The sequence below is a fragment of the Macaca thibetana genome, chromosome 13, assembly GCF_024542745.1.
Source record: "Macaca thibetana thibetana isolate TM-01 chromosome 13, ASM2454274v1, whole genome shotgun sequence".
Taxonomy (NCBI): Eukaryota; Metazoa; Chordata; class Mammalia; order Primates; family Cercopithecidae; genus Macaca; species Macaca thibetana.
This window is the reverse complement of record NC_065590.1, coordinates 35,867,094-35,881,313: the sequence shown is the minus strand read 5'-3', so window position 1 is coordinate 35,881,313 and position 14,220 is coordinate 35,867,094. Positions and strand designations below refer to the sequence as shown.

General features: G+C 49.9%; 1 protein-coding gene and 1 pseudogene across 1 annotated transcript in view; both read right to left on the bottom strand.

Moving 5' to 3' along the window:
- The window catches only part of MCEE (methylmalonyl-CoA epimerase), a 63,537-nt gene that overhangs the window by 37,178 nt on the left and 12,139 nt on the right, over nucleotides 1-14,220 (bottom strand). The gene's annotated exons all lie outside the window — the stretch shown is intronic.
- On the bottom strand, nucleotides 5,455-9,109 carry LOC126934402 (uncharacterized; annotated as a pseudogene).

The following is a 14,220-nucleotide window of genomic DNA, read 5'->3' as shown; positions in this document are numbered from 1 at the left end:
GGGCTCTTAATTTCCTTCTCCCATTGCCCTGTCATTTCATAAAACAGTAGCATTTTCATGCCTGTGCCTTACTTCCTTCCCCTTTGGGAAATGATCTCATGTCATCTGAACAAAGGTTTAATGTAGGCTGTAGAGCCCTATCCACAGTCAGCTGCAGAGGACAGGTATGATGGAGAAGTGAATCTAGAAGCAATAGAAGCTCAATACAGCCAGGAATGTAAACTGTAGTCTGTAGAGTGTTCTGTGACCACCAGGTGCTCATTGTTTCAACCTCCCCATCCAGGGAAAAATGCCTTTTGTCTAATAGGCTCTCATATTGATTTGATGGAAATGCAGTAAGCCTTAGTCCAGATGGGTAGAGAATGTGGACTAAGATTCCACCAAAGCAACAGGTAAAGCCCTTCTGATTTTTTATCTACAAGGGGTCAATCAGTGGTCAAGAAGAGCCCGTGGAAGTTTGCAGTCTGCATTCCTGTCACTGCAGAAGATGGCTACAGCAGGGTAGAGCTAAGCTGTATGGGGCTAAATTAAGCACTGGCTTTTGTCCATTTGTGCTGCTGTAACAGAATACCTGAGACTGGGTCATTTATAAACAACAGAAACATTTCCTGCGGTTCTGGAGGCTGGGAGATCTGAGATGAAGGTGCTGGCAAATTGAGTGGTAAAATCTGCTCTGCTTCAAGGTGGTACCTTGTTATGTTCTCACTTGGCAGAAGGTGGAAGGACAAAAAGCCACCACTCCATCAGTCTTTTTATAAGGATGCTGATCCCATCCGTGAGGGCTCTGCCTTCAAGACTTAATCATCTAAAGGTCCTACTTTTTAATATCTCATTGGCCATTAAGTTTCGGCACGTGAATTTTGAAGGACACATTCAGATCATAGCATAGCATTCCACCCCTGGTTTCTCAAATTCACGTTCTTAACACGTTCATTCCATTTAAGTCCAAAGTCTCCTGTAAACGTGGGTAAGACCAACTCAAGGTGTGATTCATCCTGAGCCAAATTTCCCTCCAGCTGTCAAACAAATTACATGCTTCCAGAATACAACGGTGGAATGGGCATAGGATAGATACTCCCATTTAAAAGGGACAAATAGGAAAGAAGAAGTAGCTTCGTCCCAAGTAAGTCCAAAACCCACCAGGGGAAACAACATTTAATCTTGAGGCTTGAGGATAGTCTTTGACTTTATGTCTCACCTTCCAGCCACACTGGGGTGAGGGTTGGGTCCCCAAGGCTCCAGGTGGCTCCACCCCCATAGCTTTACTGGGTGAAGCCCATGCCCTGACTCTCACTGGTTGGAGTCCTGTGCATGCAGCTCTCCCGGCCTGGCATTGCACACTGGTGGCTCTATAGGTCCAGGGTCTCAGGGGCAGCCCTGCCCCAATGGCTGTGCTGGGCATTGCCTGGGAATGTGTTCTCTGTGGTGACCCTGCCCCATGGCATTTCTCTGCCTGCATCTGATGCCCCTCAGTCCTTGACATACATCACTCACTTGGTTTTCTGGCTGCCAAGTCTCTTTTCCTCCTACTCCGCTAGCTCAGTCTCCCTTGCAGGCTCCTTCTTACTGCCCTGCCTTTTGTTAATGAAATGCTTAGTCTTTTGACCTCTTAGTTATCTACAGTCAATCCTTGGTCCCATGTATTAATACCATTTAAACCCCAACAACTCCCAAATTTATATTTCCAGTCTGACCTGACTTGATTACATCAGTTCAAGGGTTTTCATCCACAAGAATGTCTACGTGGTATCTCACATTTACATGTCCAAAACTGAACTCTTACTCTTTCCCCTCCATCCTGCCAGTTGCTAGGCTAAAGGCCTCAGAGTTTCCCTTGACTCTTCTTCTCTTGTACCTTACCACCTTTACCATGAGTGAATCCTGCTGGCTCAGTCTTCTAAATGTATTCAGAATATAACGATTTCTTATCAATGGCAATGCCAACACCCCGACCCAAAATGTCATCATCATCTCCCGTTGGATTACTGCCTCAGCCTTCTGTTTTCCTCGCTCCCTCTCTTGCTTCCACCCTAGTGACCCCGTGATCTACTCTTAATGCAACAGGGAAAGGGGTCCTTTCAGAGCTTATGCTCAAAATCTTTTTCTCCCCTCCTCCCATCTCACTCAAAGTCGATGCTCAAATCTGTACAATGACCTGCAGGGTCCTACATCAGGTGCTGGCAAACAGTAGCTGGATGGCAAGTTAGCCAGCTGTTTTTGTAAATAAAGTTTCATTGGAACACAACCACACTCATATGTTACGTATTGTCTATGGCTGCTTTCACACTACAATAGCAGTGTTCCCTAGTTATGATGGAGGCCACGTGACCCCCAAAACCTCAAATATTTACTATCTGGCCCTTCACAGAACAAATTTGCTAACGCTTGCCCTCTGTGATCTGGCTCTGCTGCCTCCCTCGCTTTGTTTCTGCTCCAGTCTTCTGGGGTCTCCTTGTTGTTCTTAGAGCCCGCTAGGCAATCTTCCACCTCAGGGCTTTTTTTTTTTTTTTTTTTTTTTTGAGACAGAGCCTCACTCTGTCACCAGGCCAGGCTAGAGTGCAGTGGCGTGATCTTGGCTCACTGCGACTTCCACCTCCTGAGTTCAAGCGATTCTCTTGCCTCAGCCTCCTGAGTAGCTGGGACTACAGGCGCGTGCCACCACACCCAGCTAATTTTTTGTATTTTTAGTGGAGATGGGGTTTCACCATGTTTGCCAGAATGGTCTCAATCTCTTGACCTTGTGATCCGCCCACCTCGGCCTCCCAAGGTGCTGGGATTACAGGCATGTGCCACCGCGCCTGGCCCATCTGTCTTTCAAAAAATGTTTTTAGTTGGAGGTATAATTTATATTCAGTGAAATGCACAGATTTGAAGTGTACATTTTGATAAGTTTTAACAAATGCATTACCCATGTAACCTACCTCCTTTCAAGATACAGAGCATTTCTATCATCCAGAAAGTTCTCCTGTGCTTTAATCCTGTCCAGCACTCCCCCAGCAGCTGCTGAACGTGCCTGAGGACATTGGTACAGGACTCTGGCCTTCCCAAAAGAGCTGCTTGGACAAGTCTGCTTGGCTTACCCTAAATCCCAGCCTGCACTCTAAAAATTTCCATCCATCTTTAAACTGGTTGTACCTATAACCCTCCTTCATTAAATAAATAAACCCTGAAAAATAGGAGGACAATACCCCTTCCTGGCCCAGCAGCCCAGGACCTAATATTTACTGTATACCTAAGCTTTTAGAAATACGATTCGCATGGGTGGGGGCTGGCGGCTGCATCCCCTCCTCCTCCTGGTAGCCCCTATCAGCCTACAGTTTCCGCAGAGCAGATCTAGCCAGGCAGCCTGAGCCTGGAAGTGCGGCGGAGCCTCCTGCTCATTCACCCTCACTAGGGTGGCAGCTGCACAGCAGCAACTGGGCTCACCCATTAAGCAAGAAGCCATTGTCTGGAAAGTGACACTCAGACCCCAGCCTGGGCAAGCGTGTCTGAAAGCCCCGTTTCTTCCAGTCCAGCTGTGGAGGGAGGGGGCAGAGCGTACAGGGTTCTACTGCCCTCCCCATCCTTTAGCCGCCCTTCCTCCTGGGAGAGAGCGCCACTCGTTAATTGGCCAAAGCCTTCCTGAGGGCTGTAAGTTTGACAGGCTGGGTGTGTGTGGGCCAGCCATGCTAGACAGACAGGCTGGTGTGTCAGAAGGCAGCCACCTGGCCAGAAGAGGGTCAGCCCCCTTGGTGACCTCCTTCCCCCTGCTGGACACAGCGTCCTGCCCTCTCCCCACGTGAATGCTCCACTCAGAGCTGCTTCCAAGGGCACGGTTCTAACCCTGTGAGTGGGGACATTGTGTTAGTTTACAATGGGCCACGGTTTCCTCTGACATCTCCAACTCAGAGGCAGTAGAGAGGAGAAGAGAAATTCCCTGCACCTCCTCCCTCCTCAGCACCCCCACCTCTGCACACGTCCACATATGGAGAGCCTAACAATGGTCCCTGGGAGTGCCGCCATCTTCTCCTTTCCATGCCTGCAGCAGCTATGCCCACCGTCCAGACCCTCACCCGCTTGACTCAGTAGGCGCTGCACTGCCTCTGGTCCTGCCCCTACACCTGGGCCTCTGTACCCATCAGTTCCCCCAGTCTGGTTCTTGTTTCCCCCAACAAGTAGGGAGCATGTAAGGTCATCTGTTGGGTTGGGGGAGGGAATAAGGTGGGCCTGTGAGGATGAGGAGAAGCTTATGGTTGTGCTGGACACTCAGCTGACAGACCCATTGGCTGCCTACCCAGTGGTCATCCCGCTCCCACCCTCATTTCTTCTTTGTGAACAAAACCTTGACTTCATTAAATACTGGACACCTATGAACTTCATGGACCCTTCTGCAGCCTCCCTGCCATGTAATGGCAAGTCTAAGTCAACCCTAGTAATTTCATTCCTCTGGCCAATGATTGCTTGGGGTGTGGGCATGAGCTGCCTCTTCACCTCAGCCTGAACCACAGCTGCCCTCTGCACTTACCGTGCAGACACACTGGGCCAGGGAGAGCTCCATCTTGATGGAGATGAGCTGTGAGGGCCTCTGCTGGTGGCTGGGTGGATCAGGTAGCTATAACAGGTTTTGTTCAGAAGGTCATCCATCAGCTTCTCCTCAGCATTGGCCATGTGGTAGTCCCCTGGGATAACACACAGACCTGCTGTGCCCTTGTGCAACTGCCCCCACTGCAGCTGACAGCCACAAAGGGGAGAGTCGAAAGGGCCAGGGACCACAGGTGCCCCGAGGGCCAGCTGAGGCAGTTCATGAAGGTCCTGGCAGGCCTGTCTCTCCTTGGGAGCTTCAAATGACATTCAAGACAGAGCTCAGCTTTCTCCTCCCACGCCATACCTCTTCCTCCTCCTCTTCCCTTGAGCAATAAATGGCATCCCACACTCTACACATCTGGTACAAAACTGGGTATCTCTTCCTGACCTATCCCTTGGTTCATCCAAGTAGCCACCAAGTCCTGTCTATTTGCCCATCTCCACCGCCACAGCCATGCCCCTACCTCCCCAGTCCTGCTCTCCTTCTGGTCTCTCCACCCGCACTCTTCCCCTGTCATCCATGCACCATACTGTGCCAGACAGGTCTTTCTGCAGCAAACTGGACTAAGCCCCTACCCTACCCACAACTCCCGGAGCTGAAGGTGGAGTTAAAACTCACATGTTTTGGCTTGGCATTCAGAGCTCTTTCCCCCTTGGCCCTGGCTTATCCAGAGTGCTCATAGTGTGGGTTTGGTGCAGAACTGGGTCTGAGACAGTGCTTTCCCTAAGAAGAAACAGGGCTGAGATCGGGGGATTTTCCGGGTTCAGAGTTAGACCTATGGAGTGCAAGGTTTCTCTGAGACACCAAGTGAAGGGGTCCGGCTGGCAGCTGGCTCCTGGTCTGGAGCTTCAAGGAGAGGTCTCAGCTCAGAGCCATATTCAAGAGCCAGCTTAAATGCAGCCTCCTGCCGGGAACCCGCAGAGCTTCCACAGCCTCAGATCTGCCCCCTGCATACTCCAGATCTCTTGCCAAGTGGCGTTTGGGTCTTCATGTCATCTCCCTCCCATGTCTGGGAGTAAAGGTGAGGTGCAGGGATTTGCAGGGACTTGTGTACTCTGGTGTCTTCAGGGAGAATGTATTAGGTAGAGGGGAGGCGGCTTGGAAAGAGGGAGACTCAGAGGAGAGTCAAGGACATCTGAGCAGGCGAGCCTGGGAGCAGGAAAAGGGATAAGAGTGAGCAGAGGAAACTGCTGGGGCAGGGGAGCAGGTGGAAGGATCAGGGAGTGAGGGGGGCTGGAGAGGTGGGGGTGGGGATGCTGGCGAGGGGCTGCTTGCCTCCCACCAGGGCCAGTTCACCTGGTCACCCCAAACCCCTCCCTCTGAGGGTGGGGCCAGAGGGCCCAGAGCACGGATCAACCCAATTGAGCAGGCCTGAGGTGGACTCGGGTGGGTGCTGGACTGGACTCCTGGCCCTGGGGAGCAGCTGCCACCCTGCCTATTCCATCCACTTTCCAACTCACTGCCTATTGGAGCAGATGCAATATGGGTGCCTTCTGAAAGATGCTCCTGGTGCACCTGCTGCCTGCTGACCCTCCCCCAGACGGCCCCGAGCTCTCCAGAGCGGGGTCCTGTGGAGGCTTGGCCTAGATTCTGAGCCCTGCTTCTCGTAACTGGGACTCCTCCCCCCAAGGCAGCTGCTTGAGTACCCTGGAAGCCAGTCTGTAGCCTCAGGCTAGAGATGGATCCCTCCCACAACCCTTCTTTAGCGTATCTATTTGGACGGACTGCTCATTTCATAGAGAGGGGTGTGTCTTGCCCCAGTCCTTGTGGCGTATCTAAGGCAGCTGTGGCGTCAGAATCTGCAGCTCCCATCCCCCAGTCCTGCAATACTAGGCGAGGCTGGATCCCACATCTCTGAAGTCCCACCGGACTGGTGCGAGGTGGCTCCCGAGTCCAGGGCTGCTCTGTGGGCTGTGAGGCTCATGCTCCAGCTCCGAGCCCACCTGGTGTGCTCAGGTTGCCCAACTTTGGGCCTGTCCTGCCTCTCTGGCATTCAGCTGACCCCGAGGGACTCTCCCTCAACTTGACCACCAGTTACAGGCTCTAAGTTAAAGGTTCCCAGAACCTTAGACCTTTTGGCCCAACCCTCCATTTCTCAGCTGGGGAAACTGAGACCAAAGAGGGGAAGCAACTTTCTCAAGGACCCCCAGCAAGTCAGAGGCAGAACTGGGTCTAGGAGCCTCTTCCCAACAGAGGTCTTCCCTGACCTGTGAGCCTTTACTGCCTGGTTAACTTTCCCATAAGGAGACTGGAAATGGTGCTGTCCGGGGTGGTGTGTACCCGTGACTGCACCAGTGTTTGTACCCAAGAGTGTATGTGGGGGCGGGGGTGAGGGGTGTGAATAAACAGCAGGGATGCTAGGGGCTGGAATGCACTCTGCCTCACTCCAAAAAGGGGCGCAGGGGAGCCCAGCCCACCCCAGTACATGCTTAGACTTTCCAATCTTCAGAATGCCTGTGAGGCCGTCTGGGCTCAGAAGACAAGGGACAGGCCTTTCCCCCACAGATGGCAGGGGTGGCCCAGGATGGGTGAAAGCTTCTGCAGCACCGTTGGGGGTCACACCCCAGCCCATGGGCTGACAGTTAAGCAGAGAAGCCGCCACTAGGGGTCAGTCATGATCCAGCGATTCTGGTGAGCAGAGTGTCCCACCTGCCTCTGTCCAGGGTCTTGTCTTCCAAGCCTCCTTGGGAAAAACTGCTCCCTGGCAGAAAAGGGCTAATAATTCGAGAGGAAGCCAGAGCTGGAATTCTAAACGGTGTGTGTGTCCCGTTTGAAAAAGCATATCCACCCTAAACATTTATATTGAAAAATGGAAAGATATACCCACTGTTTTGGAATACAAACTATAGAAAGTAACAGTTAACAGAATCTTACTGGAAAGATAAGATTCTGCATCTGGAAAGGCAGAGTGATTTTCAGCTGGGTTGTGTGTCCTTAACTGAGGAAGGGAAGATGAGATTTATGTTTATTAAAAAGCAGCTATGAATTTACCTTTTATAAAGAGCTTACAATATACTAGTGCTTCTTCAATCATGTGTCTGAATCACCCAGATGCCTGTGTAAATGCAAATTCCCAGGCTTCATTCCCAGAGATTCTGATCCTGTGAGCCTAGGGTGGGGCCCAGAAATCTATACAGGGTGGTACAGGCTGCCCCAAGACCGCACCTAAGAAACACTGCAGCTGGCCCCTACACACACCCAAGTCCCCGGATATGTAGGCAGGCATATTATCTCCATAAAACAGATGGGGAAACTGAGGTCCAGAATGGGGAAAGAAATGGTACAGGGCCACCGAGCAACTAGTAGCAGAGCCATGATACACCCACTGCCTGTGGACACCATCTCTGATGACAGCTTCATCTCCCTACAGGAACCTTGCCTACCCCTACCCCTACCTCCCGCCACCCCTGTGGTGGGTCTCTGTCCAAGGAAGATGTAGCCCTGGTCCTCTAGGCTGACTGGGTATCAGAGGAAAAGCCTGGCCCAGAGTGTAGGAGCTAGAAGGGCCCTTGGAATTCAGGCGGGGAAACTGCAGCCCAAAGAAGGCAGTCCTCACATTTGAACTCTGCCTGGAGAAGGGCTGGGTCTCCTTCCTGAGTGGTAGGTTCGGCTTCACTAGCTTGGCCCTCAGTCAAGGTAACTGTCCAGGCCCACCACACCTCAAGGTGGGTGACCAGAGGCGGCGGTGCCATAAAATGTGTTTCCTGGGAGATCCACCCGGAAAGAGCAAAACATTCCAGGGCTGGTGATTTGGGCAAGCCCCCTTCCCTCTTGGCCCAGTTTCCCCATTTCTGCAACAGCTGTGTCAGAGGAGACTTCTCTCTGAGACTGAGCTGCAGATTTGCTCCCGGGTGCCTACACCACCCAGGTTGTCGGCTCCTCTGCCCCCATTCTTCAAGAAAGTCACCTCTTAGGTGAGGAAGGAGCCTTGGCCCTGTCAGGAGTGGGAGTTGGTGCACCCCCAGCCTCCCAGACCACTGGGGATGACCTGGGCTGCCTACAAAGATGGTGCCATCCATTGCTGCTCCCCAGCCTGCAGACGCCCACCATGGAGAGTGACACCGGCTCTCGCAGTGGCTCTGAGAAGAGGCAGCCCCCACTCCAAACCTTGCAGAGCCATCCAGGCCTTCCCGCACCCCAAAGAGACTTTTAGGAAAATGAATCATCTCAAGTTCATACCCATGGGCGTTGCTGAAAGAAAGGACAGTGTGGGGTGAGCTGGCGCAAGGGAGTGCTGCTCTCTACCGACTTTGCAGGGAGGTCACTTAGGAAAAGGGAGTGGAGTCTGGGAGAGTGAATAGCTCAGGGTTAAAGGGAGAGGATGGGGCTGGAGTGGGCTGGCCGTGTGCTCTCCCTTGGGCCTTCCAGCCTGGGCTCAGGTGATTCAAGGGAGCAAGCACATCCCTCTCCCAGCCAGAGAGCTCTTGCCACGTTTTGGAATCAGTGCCATTCCCTTGGGGGTTGGGGGGCAGCCCCTAACTCGGGACCTGGCTGCAACTGCTGCCTCAATTCTGGATCCAAAAGGGCCTCTGGCAGCTTCTCCATCTCCCTCTCAGTCTAACTCCCTATCTCATTCCCCGTGTAGGTCCCAGCAGGCAAATCTGACAACGGGAGGAACAAGGCAGGAAGGGTAGGGTCTGAGGGGGTGACCGTCTTAAAACTGCAGCTCTGCTGCCTTCTCTCCAGGACTCTCAGTCTTGCTTTCATATTGCCCCTTCCACATCATTTTGCTATAATCTAACATGTTGGCATGTGGTCGTTAAAAACAGTAACATTGCTGAGGTGGAGCAGACGTCCCCTTTGGGATGGTTTGGAGAAGTTAGGTTTGAGGGCTTCCTCTCTTCTGCAAACTGCAGCAGTAATAGGTGAGATATATAAAGTAAATAAAGGTCAGGCGCGGTGGCTCACACCTGTAATCCCAGCACTTTGGGAGGCCGAGGCAGGAGGATCACTTGAAGTCAGGAGTTCAAGACCAGCCTGGCCAACGTGGTGAAATCCCATCTCTGCTAAAAACAAAAATACAAAAACTAGCTGGCTGTGGTGGGAGAAATCACAAGAACTTATGGTCAGATTGACTTGGGTTCAAATCCCAGTTTGGCCACTTAGCAGCTGTGGTGGGCACCTCACCTTTCTGGGCCTTGATTTTTCCATCTATAAAAAGAGGGTGATAATTGTAACTCTCCCTCCCGTAGGGTTAGTCTGAGGTTTAAACAGGATAATGAACATGAAAGCCTCTGCAGACAGCACACTGCCCCTTCCTTCTCCTTTCTCCTGTCTCCTTTAAATTAACCACAGATGGGAATTCAGTAGGTGTTTAATAGTTGCAAGATCCTTTTACAGTGTAACCCTGACTGTTGCTTCTTCAAGCATTAGTCATAACAAATGGTGTGTACTTCCATCTGAAAGTTCTGAGGGAAACAGGACATTAAGCTGTTTCAAATGCAGGCTTTAAGTCTAAAGTGTCCACTCTGCCTTGTCCTGAATCACCTCCTCCATCCTTCCTGCTGATCAGAAGCATCTGTGCTTTCAGGGCTTATCTCCAAAAAGCCCGCCCTGATTCCTCCCAATCTTTATGGTCTCCTCACTGAAGGACCTCCTTACTCTGCATTTGATTCCCCATAGCTCCCTTACCTGGCTCCCCGGCTGTCTATTGGCGGCCAGGCAAAGGCTGGCGGTGCTGGTGGGAAACCTGCTGGGTGTTTTTCTTCCCTTCAGTGATGTGACCACTGCGGAGATGTTCAAATCTCCCAGCTAAAGCATGCAGTTAGCGGCCTGCCTCCAGTGGCTAGCATCTTCAGGCTTCACCCCAGCTTTTGAGTTGAGGCCACACTACTCCTGGGCAGCCCCCAGACCAACTACTGAGCACAATAAGAGTCCTAGGGCCTGCCGGCCCAGCCCAGGACTCCAAGGCTTCCTGTTGGGTTGGCTGAGACTTTGTTAGATCTGCACAGCAGTCTGAAGTCTTCCCCTGGCCAATCCAGCTGCTTCCCCCTCTTATCTTTCACAGTAATTACCCCTCCCTACCAAACCCTCTTCTACGCCTGACTATACCTCAGCATCTGCTGTCCAGAGCGCCCACCATCTCCAGCACCAGCACAGCACCGCGGAAGTGATGGGCTGCAATGGGCTCCAAGATGAAAGGCCATGCAGAGGAAGCTCAGGGCTTCAAGGACTCCAGACCCTCAGGGGCCAGAAAGGGACCTGAGAACCAGTCTGTTCCAATTCCCCCTTTCACTTGTTCACATAGCACGGAGACCCAGATCTGGGCCAGGCCTTGTGCTTCAGGGATGGATGAAGTCAAGATCCCTGCTCTGGATGACCTTGTAGGGGAGAGAGAAGCAGCCTCACACTCTGTACCAGGGTCTGGGCATCTTGCTGGGAAAGCCGAATACTCAAAGGGAGTTGGGGTAACATTGCTGGATGCTCCACTTAAGGGCAGATGATGATTTTTAAGTCTGCCCCGGTGGGGCCTGATTTCCTTTTGTTTCCTTTGACAGAAGCCTTTTCAATGGAGACACCTTAATAACAACGACAGCAAAGAACATGTAGTCAGTGCTTTTCCATCTACTGGGCACTATGCTGAGTGCATCAGGTAAAGCCTGGATTAGGAGAGACTGCAGAGGTGAGTCATAGCGTCAGGGGTCCTGGGCTTGCAATCCGTAGCTTACTAGCTGTGTGACCCTGGACAAGTTCTTTAACCTCTCTGTGCCTCATGTTTTTAATCTGTTAAATAGGGAGATCAAGAATATCTTCCTGACACATGCTGTGAATAATAAGCAATGCAGAATCCAGACAGGCAGATTCCGGAGTCCAGATCATCCCTAGATGGTTTGTAACTATAGCACTCATCTAAGGCCTGGTGAACAGATTTATAAAAAAAACCTTTTTATTGAGATATAACATACATATAGGAAAGTTCACAAATAAATGTTCAGCTCAATGAATTTTCACAAACAGAACACACCTGTGTAACCAGCATCCAGCTCAAGACACAGAACATTACCAGCACCCAAAAGACCTCGTACTTCCTTCCTCTGGGTCCCTGCCCTCCCAGAGGGAGCCACTATTCTAATTTCCAATGCTATAGGTTAGTTTTACCTGGCTTTAAGAGTTTTCCCCAAACATTTCCATAATTTCTCCAAAGTGCTCTCATGCCCCTTTGTCATCCATCACTCCCTTTGCCCCTGTCCCAAGCAACCACTGACCTGCTTTCTGTCTCTATAGTTTGTACTTTCTAGAATTTTGCATAAAGAAAATTATACAGTACATCATACTTTTTTTTTTTTTTTTTTTTGAGACTGGGACTTGCTCTAGCACCCAGACTGGTGTGCAGTGGTGTGATCAAGGCTCGCTGCAGCCTCAACCCCCCAGGCTCAAGCCATCCCCCCACCTCAGTCTCCCTATCCTAGTAGCTGGGACTACAGCTGCACACCGCCACACCCAGATAATTTTTGTATTTCTTTTTTTTATAGAGACAGAGTCTTGACATGTTGTCCAGGCTGGTCTCAAACTCCTGGGCTCAAGTGATCCTCCTGCCTTGGCCTCTCAAACTGCTGGGATGATAGGCATGAGCCACCTCACGGAGCCTTCATTTTCTTAGTGGTGACTTTCAAAGAGCAACAGTTGTTCCTGACCTGCCTTCTTTCTCTGTGGATTAGAGACACACTTTATCAATTTTACTTTCTTCATGCTTTTTATATTCTATCTTAGAAATCTTTGCCTTTCTCACAATTGCAATGACATTCTCCTATCTTTTTTGGTCTAGAACTTTATAGTTTTAGGTTTTACATTTAGGTGTGTTACTTTATTCTACAAGTGGTATGTATGTATGTATATATGTATTTTCATTACTCAAAGTATCCACGTTGAGTAAATTCTTAGTGTGTGGTAAGTATCAGTGCTCATTTTTTTCCACTGGATATCCAGTTGATCCAGTGCAATTGTTGGAAAGACTTTACTGTTCCCATTGAATTGCTTTAGCACTTTCGTCAAAAATGAACTGACCATATGTATGTGGGTCCATTTCTAGACTATTCTGATCAATTGATCTGTGTGTCTATCCTTTATCACCAAGAGCAAAGTATGCTTTAAGTATGTTCTGTGGCTTTAAGTACGTTCTGAAATCAGAATGTACTTGTATTTCTTTTTAATCCTTGTTCTTCTTTTTAGAATTTCCTTTAGTTGCTTGGCATGGTGGCTCATGCCTGTAATCTCAGCACTTTGGGGGGCCGAGGCAGGCAGATCATTTGAGCCCAGGAGTTCAAAAGCAACCTAGGAAATATAATGAGACACCTGTGTCTACAAAGAATAGAAAAAATTAGCTGGGTGTGGTGGCACGCACCTGTGGTCCCAGCTACTTGGAAGGCTGAGGTGGGAGGATCACTTGACCCAGGGGAGGCCAAGGCTACAGTGAACCATGATGGCACCACCACACTTCAGCCTGAGTGACAGAGCGAGATCCTGTCTCAAAAAAAAAAAAAAAAAGATTGTGTTTTCTTTTTGAGACGGAGTCTTGCTCTGTCGCCCAGGCTGGAGTGCAGTGGCACGATCTCGGCTCACTGCAAGCTCCGCCTCCCGGGTTCACGCCATTCTCCTGCCTCAGCCTCCCAAGTAGCTGGGACTACAGGTGCCCACCACCATGCCCGGCTAATTTTTTGTATTTTTAGTACAAAAATTGGTTTTTTTAGATGGGGTTTCACCGTGTTAGCCAGGACGGTCTCGATCTCCTGACCTCGTGATCCACCCGCCTCGGCCTCCCAAAGTGCTGGGATTACAGGTGTGAGCCACTGCGCCCAGCCAAAAAAATTGTTTTAATTACTCTAGGTCCTTTTCATTTCCATATGCATTTTAAAACCAACTTTTCAAATTCTGAAGAAAAAAATAAACAATGCCTGCTGAAATTTTGATTGGGATTACACTCAGTCTATAGATAAATTAGGGAAGAATTATCACATTGGGCTATTTTGTATCTCCTAATCTAAAACATGGCATATCCCTCTGTTTATTTAGTTCCTCTTCAATTTCACAATGTTCTATAGTTTTCAATGTAGAGGTTTGATAGATTTATTCTTAGGCATATTATAAAATGTTTGGTACTACTTTAAGATTTTCAAAATTTCACTTTCAGATTGTTTCACACACAATTAGAAGGAATAAATTCAATGTTTGATAGCATAGTAGGGTGACTAGGGTTAAAAAATGTACTGTACTCAGGAGATGGACACCCTAAAGACCCTGTCTTGATCACTATGTGTTATTTACAGGTAATAGAATTTCACACATGCCCCACAGATGTGTGCAATGAAAATACATATATACATACATACATACCACTTGTAGAATAAAGTAACACACAAAAAATCATTTGCTGATGGTAACTTTTATGATGAACGCTCCTTCCTTTCACAACAGGGATGTTGGGAGCACCCAGATATAGGGGGAATTCCCGCAGCACTCATTGGCAAACACTGTAGAAGATAAGATGTCAAAGGGCTGAAAGAAGAGGAGAATGACTAATACGACTCCAGGCCAGGGGCGGTGGCTCACGCCTGTAATCCCAGAACTTTGAGAGGCCGAGGTGTGTGGATCACTTGAGGTCAGGAGGCCGAGACCAGCCTGGCCAACATGGTGAAATTAGCCAGGGTGGTGGTGCCGGT